This window comes from Podarcis erhardii (genome assembly GCF_964252035.2).
Source record: "Podarcis erhardii genome assembly, chromosome: 2".
Classification (NCBI taxonomy): domain Eukaryota; kingdom Metazoa; phylum Chordata; class Lepidosauria; order Squamata; family Lacertidae; genus Podarcis; species Podarcis erhardii.
In genome coordinates, this window is record NC_138498.1 from 20,747,066 (window position 1) to 20,756,168 (window position 9,103).

The 9,103-nt window shown below is 45.1% G+C and overlaps 1 pseudogene across 1 annotated transcript in view; it reads left to right on the top strand.

Annotated features, from left to right (window-relative positions):
* The window catches only part of LOC309336376 (arylacetamide deacetylase-like 3), a 28,884-nt pseudogene that overhangs the window by 1,001 nt on the left and 18,780 nt on the right, over positions 1 to 9,103 (top strand). The window contains exon 2 of the transcript XR_014161643.1: positions 298 to 383. The product of XR_014161643.1 is annotated as an arylacetamide deacetylase-like 3 (transcript). The remainder of the gene's footprint in view (positions 1 to 297; positions 384 to 9,103) is intronic.

Below are 9,103 nucleotides of genomic sequence, written 5' to 3' on the forward strand. Positions count from 1 at the left end.
AGTTGTTCTCCAGCACTGTGTTAGAGCCACAAGTGAATTTACAGGGGAAGGCACTAGATATAGCCTGAAAATACAGTACTCTTCTCAATAAAACAGGAGAAGGCAAAACATATTTTTCACTCTCCCACAAGCTTTTAAATGATAGATTTATCTGTCTGCTCTGGTCTTCCTCCAAGCAGGACAGAGATGTAACATACAACAAATCAGTGCCAGAAAACATTTCCTTGGCTGCACCTGAGGTGCCCAGAGCTAATTTACACTGGAGGTGAAGGAGATATTAAATCTTCTGCAAAGTAGCAGACATTTTTCCAGCAACACAAGCCTGTTCTCAATTTTCCCGGAGCCTTGCGAATCCTCTTCAGCCAGGAGACTCAAAACTCAAGGTTAGCATTTCTTCCTTGTTTCATGTCTAACCTTGGGAAATTAACTCAGATCCTCCTGACTGCCCCATCCCCATTGCCCCCAGTTTTAATGGAGATCTGTAAATTGAGGAGCTTGGTTTTTAAACATCATTGAGTTCCTTTAGAAGCCTTCCCATTGCTCAAGCGAGTAGAAGGCTTTGGAGGTTCCTAAGCCTGCCAAATAGCCCCTTATATGATTTGAGGAACACTGCTCCATTAAAGTAAAATAAAAATAAAAAGATCTCCAGCTGCACAATAGCCTAACCTTCTAAAAATTACGATCTGGCAACCATTATTCTGGTCCTCCCCTCCCTCCCACCCACCCCCACCCCCAACTGATTTAAGTGTGTTGACTATTCTAGGCTTTTCATGCTGAGTTAGAAGAATAGAAAAATCTCATAGCAGTTCTTAAACCGCCCCGCCCCCGCCTCTTCCTTCCATTTGAATGTGGAAAGATGCCAATAGCTGATTGCCTATAAAGCAAAGATACCACCTGGGGTTTCCGCAGTCCGGTTATCTGCTGTGTTGTGTGAGCAGCTGAACATCCCAAGACAGTGCTATGGTTAACCAGAAACTATTGTATTACTTTACAACATTCCGTAACAGGCTCCAGGTCAAAACCTAGCCCCGTAATCTTAACAATAACTTATCATAGGCTGTCTTCCTCTCTCGACTTGCAATTGAGTCCAGCACAGATCTATGTGCTGATGGATCTATATGATGGTGCTGCACCCAATATTGCCAGAATGGGGCATTTGGCCAGAAACTATTATTGCCAGAGAAAGGCTGTAAAACACAACACTATACTTGGTATCTTCATGAGTTCCAGCTGCCCCTCTTTACCACGTGCAGGCTCTATATTCAGGGCCAAAGCTGGTTTGCAATGTTAAAACAATCGGTCAGAATAGTATACCCTCCAACATTTCTCTGATGAAATTAAGGATGTTCAATGCTATTATTATTATTATTATTATTATTATTATTATTATTATTACCACACCCATCTGCCTTTATATAAATAATAATAATAATAAAACGTTAAAAACCTTCCCTATACAGCATGGGTAGGCAAACTAAGGCCCGGGGGCTGGATCCGGCCCAATTGCCTTCTAAATCCAGCCCGTGGGTGGTCCAGGAATCAGCATGTTTTATTATGCATGAGTAGGAAAAAAAGAAAAAGAAAAAACACACCAACGCTTTCAATTTAAATAATATCCAGCTTTTAAACACTATTAATGAACCTAGCGCACTCCAAATTAGAATTATGTACCCAAGTTTTCTAAACGTTTGGCTTATCCTAACAGTTTATCACCAGGGTCGCTTCTGCTAATGAGAACGGATAATTGGGAATTGATTGCTCTGGCAAATAAATGCCTTGGTGTGTTTAATTTCTTAAACTGATACACAGCAGGGGAAATCTATGATGCACTGCTCTAGTCTTGTTGACAAGAAATTTATGGGAAATTTTGTTCAAGGTCGACTCTAGCTTCCTCCTCCTATCTTGAGTTCACACATCACAGAAGAATGTCACATGACTGACCCTAGAAACACATTCACAGAGAGAACTGAACCATCCTCTCCACAGGTAAAATGGCAGGATGACATGCACATGCAGTAGTAGCTTTAAAGATGTGCCGCTGTAATACCAGATATTGCTACTAGGAACACCATAACTATATACAGTGGTACCTCAGTTTTAGAACGCAAATGCTTCCATTTTCGAACACACCTTGTAAGTCGAACAGCTTCCGCTGAGCATGTATTTCTCAATTTGGTTTTTCAAACGTTTCAGAACTCGAATGGTCTTCCAAAACAGATTCCTTTCGAAAACCAAGGTACCACTGTATCTGGAAAGCTTTTGCATACTAGGCAGTATTCTGCATGAATGCATCCTCACCAGGGATGCCCTGTTCTCAATTCACAGAGAGCTGTAATGTAACATTTGAACCAGCCTTGTGCATTTTCTACTAATGACTGAAGTACTGTACTAAATGTTGACAATGGGAGAGGCAACTCCAAATAAAACCCCCAAACCCCCCACACCCTCTAATATCTATCCAGCCCCGTCATTCAGCCCAGACACTGAGATCCAGCGCTGAGGGCCTTCTGGCGGTTCCCTCATTGCGAGAAGTGAGGTTACAGGGAACCAGACAGAAGGCCTTCTCGGTAGTGGCGCCCGCCCTGTGGAACGCCCTCCCTTTAGATGTGAAGGCAATAAGCAACTATCTTCTCTTTAAAAGACACCTGAAGGCAGCCCTGTTTAGGGAAGTTTTAAATATTTAATACTGTATTGTTTTTAACACTTGATTGGAAGCTGCCCAGAGTGACTGGGGAAACTCAGCCAGATGGGCATGGTATAAATAATAATAATAATAATAATAATAATAATAATAATAATAATAATATTATTATTATTGAATAGGATTCTTGAGTTCTACAGGAGTCCTTCTTCATCCCTCCAGAGAGCCAGGGATAAGGTGTCCAGCATGTTGAATTAGTACTCCAGACTGAAACCTACAAACCACCAAGCATCTGAGCAGATTCTCATGCAGATCAAGCCTAGTTAAACAAGTTCCAATAAGTGCTGGAAGTGTAAAGAGAAAGAAGGTACATTTTATCATATGTGGTGGAATTGTAAAGTAACTGCTCCCCTATGGAAAAAAATCACTGTACCTTCCACTGGGGCTCATGATACCCTGTCTGAACTAGCACAGATAAGGCAGGAGATCAGCAGCACCATAATCTGTGAGTGTGTGCCGTATACTGATTCAGTGCGTTGATGATCTACAAAAAGCTATTTGTTTAGACGTGCCCTTTCTTCTTTCCCTCTCACTTCAGAGATGGTTGATACCATGAGTGCTGCATGCTAAGATAAGGTTACCAGACGTCCCCGTTTCCCGATGACAGTCCCCAGATTTACAAATTAGTCCCCTGACAAAATCCATCAATTTAGTAAAGGTAAAGGGACCCCTGACCGTTAGGTCCAGTCGCGGACGACTCTGGGGTTGTGATCTCATCTTCCTTTATTGGCCGAGGGAGCCGGCGTACAGCTTTCGGGTCATGTGGCCAGCATGACTAAGCCACTTCTGGCGAACCAGAGCAGCGCACAGAAATGCCGTTTACCTTCCCGCTGGAGCAGTACCTATTTATCTACTTGCACTGGTGTGCTTTCGAACTGCTAGGTTGGCAGGAGCAGGGACTGAGCAACAGGAGCTCACCCCGTTGTGGGGATTCGAACCGCCAGCCTTCTGATCAGCAAGCCCTAGGCTCAGTGGTTTAGACCACAGCGCCACCCGCGTCCCATCAATTTAGTAGGAAGTTGAAAAGTGTCCCTGGATTCATTGGTAAAAAAATCTGGTAACCTTAAACTAAGAACACTTTCCCATATTTGTGCAGAAGAGTTGCTGAGCTGAGAGGAGTATTTCTTCTCTTCTCCAGGACTGAAGGAGCCATGCTTCTTTCTCCACTGACATTAAGGAAGAGGACACTCTGACAATTACCATGCAACAAACACCCAGCAAATGGCTCCCAATGTTCCCCCTGAAAGGTACTTATTAAGCCTCTTGAAGGAAGCTTTTCCTGCCTTCTCGTGTGAGGCTCGGGGACACGTGACTGATGATGGATGATGCTTCAGCAAAACTGCTGGAAATGGCGGGAGGCATTATTGACAGCTCTTCCTGCCGCATCAATATGTCAACATAAAGCAGATCTCTGGTGGTAAATCAACTGCTGTGGTGCACAGAACGACTGTGCGGAGGAACCATGATTGCTACAGCCACTGAAACTGGTAAAAAAAAAAGGTAAAGGACCCCTGACAGTTTAGTCCAGTAGCGAACGACTCTGGGGTTGCGGCGCTCATCTCGCTTTACTGGCTGAGGAAGCCGACATTTGTCCGCAGACAGTTTTTCTGGGTCATGTGCCCAGCATGACGAAGCCATTTCTGGCGAAACCAAAGCAGCGCACGGAAATGCCGTTTACCTTCCCACAGGAGTGGTACCTATTTACCTACTTGCACTTTGATGTGAATTCAAACTACTAGGTTGGCAGGAGCTGGGGCCGAGCAACGGGAGCTCAACCTGTCGCGGGGATTCGAACCGCCGACCTTCTGATCGGCAAGCCCTAGGCTCAGTGGTTTAGACCACAGTGCCACCCGCGTCCCTGAAACTGGTAATAACTCAGGGATAATCCACAGGTGTGCACAATAAACCTTTCATCGAGTCAGAAGGCTGTATGGCACAATTCAGAGTGTTGGTGCTGACCTTTAAAGCCCTAACCGGCCTTGGTCCTGTATACCTGAAGGAGCATCTCCACCCCCATCATCCAGCCCGGACACTGAGGTCCAGTATCGAGGGCCTTCTGCCAGTTCCCTCGCTGTGAGAAGTGAGGTTACAGGGAACCAGGCAGAGGGCCTTCTTGGTAGTGGTGCCTGCCCTGTGGAACGCCCTCCCAGCAGATGGCAAGGCAATAAACAACTATTTTACCTTTAAAAGACAACTGAAGGCGGCCCTGTTTAGGGAAGTTTTTAATGTCTGATGCTGTATTGTTTTTAATATTCGGTTCGAAGCTGCCCAGAGTGGCTGGGGAAACCCAGCCTGATGGGCAGGGTATAAATAAATTATTATTGTTATTATTATTATTATTATTATTATGGCCAGTGCTTTTCAGCATGACGCACAGAAAAGGACCCAGTTAATCAGCATTTATGCCAGCATGGAGTATGGCTGCTTTTACAGGGGAGATCATAGAATCATAGAATTGGAGCGTCAGAAGGGACCCCGAGGATCATAGAGTCCAACCTCCTGCAATGGAGGAAAATACCACTGTTCCATATGGGGATCAAACCTGCAACCTTGGTATTATCAGCACCAGGCTGAGCTATCTAGTGATGTAGAATGCATTTCCATCAAGCTGCAGAAATGGATAAGATATGAGTAGGTTCTTCCCATCTGTTTTGTAGGGAGTCCACACATTCACTAAAGGTAATGGTAACAGTAGTCACTTACATCTGATTTAATGGAGAAAACGATATTCCCTGTGTTCTCTAGGAGGTATTGCCAGCTGAGCTCCAGCCGACCCTATCGCTCCAGTTGTTTACGGAAGCCCCAAAGCAGCTTTTGCCAACCTGATGCCCTCATAAGGATGTAACCTGATGCCCTGTGGGACTTGACATCTTTCCGCAGGGCCTGCAAGACGGAGCTGTTCTGCCAGGCCTTTGGTCGGGGTTCAGTCTCACTCCCTCTCCCCTTTCATAAGAACTTGCATGAAAGTGGCCTCCCAATTTTTCTCACAGGCCCATATAAGTTCAGCACAAACAGTTGGGCTTGGTAAGCATTTAAGGTCCCCAACCCTAATCTGCGGGTTGCCATCTGATTGGATTTTATTCTGATCCTGATCTGATTTGAGGATGTATTTTAATTGATTGTCTGATTTTATGTTAATGTGTTATACATTTGATGTTAGCCACTCTGAGCCCGGCTTCGGCTGGGGAGGACGGGATATAAATAAAATTTAGTAGTAGTAGTAGTAGTAAGAAGAGCGTGCTGGATCAGTCCAATGTCTCATCTAGTCCAACATCCTGTTCTCACAGCAGCCAACTCGATGCCTGTGGGAAACTCAGAACCTGAGCACAAGCAGAGCCTGAGCACAATAGTTACCCTGCCTTCCTGTGGTTTTCAGAAACCCCCTTCCGGGTGCTTTGATTCCAACTCCCATCACCTGTGATCATTCATCATGCTGGCTTGGGCTGATGGACATTGGAGCCTGGTAGCATCTTGGGGGGTCACCATGTTGGCAAAGGCCTTGTTGTTGTTGTTGTTGTTGTTGTTGCTATCTGCTTCTCCTGATTTGGTTCTTTTGCTGATGGGTTTGTTCAAAGTCATGAAATGTATTTTTCGTAATTTTTTTGTGCCGGATGTTTGTTGTACAGTGGTACCTCAGGTTAAGTACTTAATTCATTCCGGAGGTACGTTCTTAACCTGAAACTGTACTTAACCTGAAGCACCACTTTAGCTAATGGGGCCTCCTGCTGCTGCCGCGCTGCCGGAGCACGATTTCTGTTCTCATCCTGAAGCAAAGTTCTTAACCTGAGGTACTATTTCTGGGTTAGTGGAGTCTGTAACCTGAAGCGTATGTAACCTGAAGCGTATGTAACCCGAGGTACCACTGTATTTTTGACTAGCTGTCTTCCATCTTTTTAAAAAAATTGACAGCTGGTGGATAGCTCGGTCTGTAGAACATGAAACTCTCATTTTATTTTATTTTATTTTGTCAGAAACTGACAAGAAAAATTAACTGAAACCTTAAACTTGTTCATGCTTATAAAAATAAACTTGATCATTTGTTAATGTTAACAACTGTCCGGACTCCGTGTTTTACCTGAGAGAAACGGGTTGGTGGCAGCGAAGAGGCAATCACAGTGGTGGCACAGGGATCAATAGACTGTCAAACGTCTGGGGACCCTGTGTGATCGCCACACCCACATTGGGCAAAAGATTCCTGCATTGCAGGGATTGGACTAGATGAGCCTCTCGGTCCCTTCCAACTCTACGATTCTGTGAGCATAAAAAAGTTTTGCAGCTGCATTTTATTCTATTTTATTTGTAAGCTGCCTTGAAAGGGTTTTTACCCTTAAAGGCAGCCTAAAAACACCTTTTTTAAACCATCAAGCAAACACGTTTTCTGCATAGCTACTCATTTGTATGCTTTATCACAGGAATTCCACACAGGAGGGCTTCTAATGGATGAAGTGCTTTCCTGTTTGATAGTGTACATTTCGCTCAAGGGATGGCGTCTTCCTCTTCTGTGGGTGGGGTTTTAATGGGGCAGGAGGCAGAGCCAGTGTCAACAAACACACACGCAAGCTTAAAATTACGCCACAGCTTGAGCCAGTGAATTATACACGCTTAAAAGTGCACAGTGAACGACCAGTCGCTGCCAAGAACACAGCATCTTAGATACTTTCCCTGAAACCAACAAACACCCAACACTTTCCCCCTCTCCTGATTGATTTAATTAAGCTGACACTTGTTGCTGCTTGCCAGTACATAATGTGTACAGTGGTACCTCAGGTTAAGAACTTAATTCGTTCTGGAGGTCCGTTCTTAACCTGAAACTGTTCTTAACCTGAAGTACCACTTTAGCTAATGGGGCCTCCTGCTGTCGCCGGAGCACAATTTCTGTTCTCATCCTGAAGCAAAGTTCTTAACCTGAGGTATTATTTCTGGGTTAGCGGAGTCTGTAACCTGAAGCGTCTGTAACCGGAGGTACCACCGTATTTTATATGTTGCTGTTTCTGGGCAGGGAGCATACAGCAAAGTTGTCATCAGACATCCATAGGCCTGGAGAGAGGTTTCTAGTTACACCAATTTATTGCAGCGTGACCCTTTGCAGATCCAGTTTCTTGAAAGAGATAACCAGATTCAGCTCTTTCTGCCAAGGAGCCGAAATGTCAGTGTGACAAACTGATCCCTTACCCCACCATAACTTAATACATCCTGTGCATGCTTGGGAGGATGTTTTTGATGAACTAGCAACTTAATTTAGCAAGGAATTTCCAGCATGTGGCCAGTCTCCTCATGCACCAGCTATCAGGATTCACCTTGAATTGGACTGTGTGGGGAGCAGGAGGAGAGCTGGCTGGCCATTCCATCATTATGACTCAACTTGTGTCTCAGAATTGGCGGCGAGCGCAGGAAAAATTCCAGGAAAGCAAAAGCTGTCAAACAGACAAGATGGCACCAGTAGATTTCAAAATACATGGCTGCTTTCTAAAGGAGGCTCTTCCAAAACAGACACGGCATATTACTTATGGCTGGAATGGGAAGGCGGGGGTAGAGAAAACCTGCCGTACAGTATTGATTTACGGCAGAGAAGGAACTGAAAGGAATAAGGTCTAAAGGCAGGAAGGATTGCATGCCAATGACACAGAATCAGAGAATTGTAGCGATCCAAGGGACCCAAAGGATCCAATCCCAAGCATTATCTCTCCCCTGCCACTTATCTATCATCAGGTGCCTGTGGTCTAAACTGCTGAGCCACTTGGCCTTGCCAATCAGAAGGTCGATGGTTCGAATCCCCACGACAGAGTGAGCTCCCGTCGCTCGGTTCCAGCTCCTGACAACCTAGCAGTTCAAAAGCACACCAGTGCAAGTAGATAAATAGGTCCCGCTGCAGCAGGAAGGTAAACGGCATTTCCGTGCGCTGCTCTGGTTTCCATTGCACCAGAAGCAGTTTAGTCATGCTGGCCACATGACCCGGAAAGCTGTCTGCAGACAAACACCAGATCCCTTGGCCTGAAAGCAAGATGAGCGCTGCAACCCCATAGTCACCTTTGACTAGACATAACCGTCCAGGGATCCTTTAAAAAAAAAAGGTAAATGACCCCTGACAGTTAAGTCCAGTCGCAGACGACCCTGGGGTTGCGGCGCTCATCTTGCTTTATAGGCTGAGGGAGCCGGCGTTTGTCCGCAGACAGTTTGTCCGGGTCATTTGGCCAGCATGACTAAGTCTCTTCTGGCACAACAGAACACCAAAACCAGAGCAGCGCACAGAAACGCCGTTTACCTTTCCACTTACCTTTTAAAAGCAACAATAAGCAATCCAAGCGATGACAAGCATTCACCAAATCTGGGCATTTTTTCAAAGGTTGTGTACTGGAATTCTCCTGTTGTAACTTGATTTAGATCATACCCTCCAACATTTCT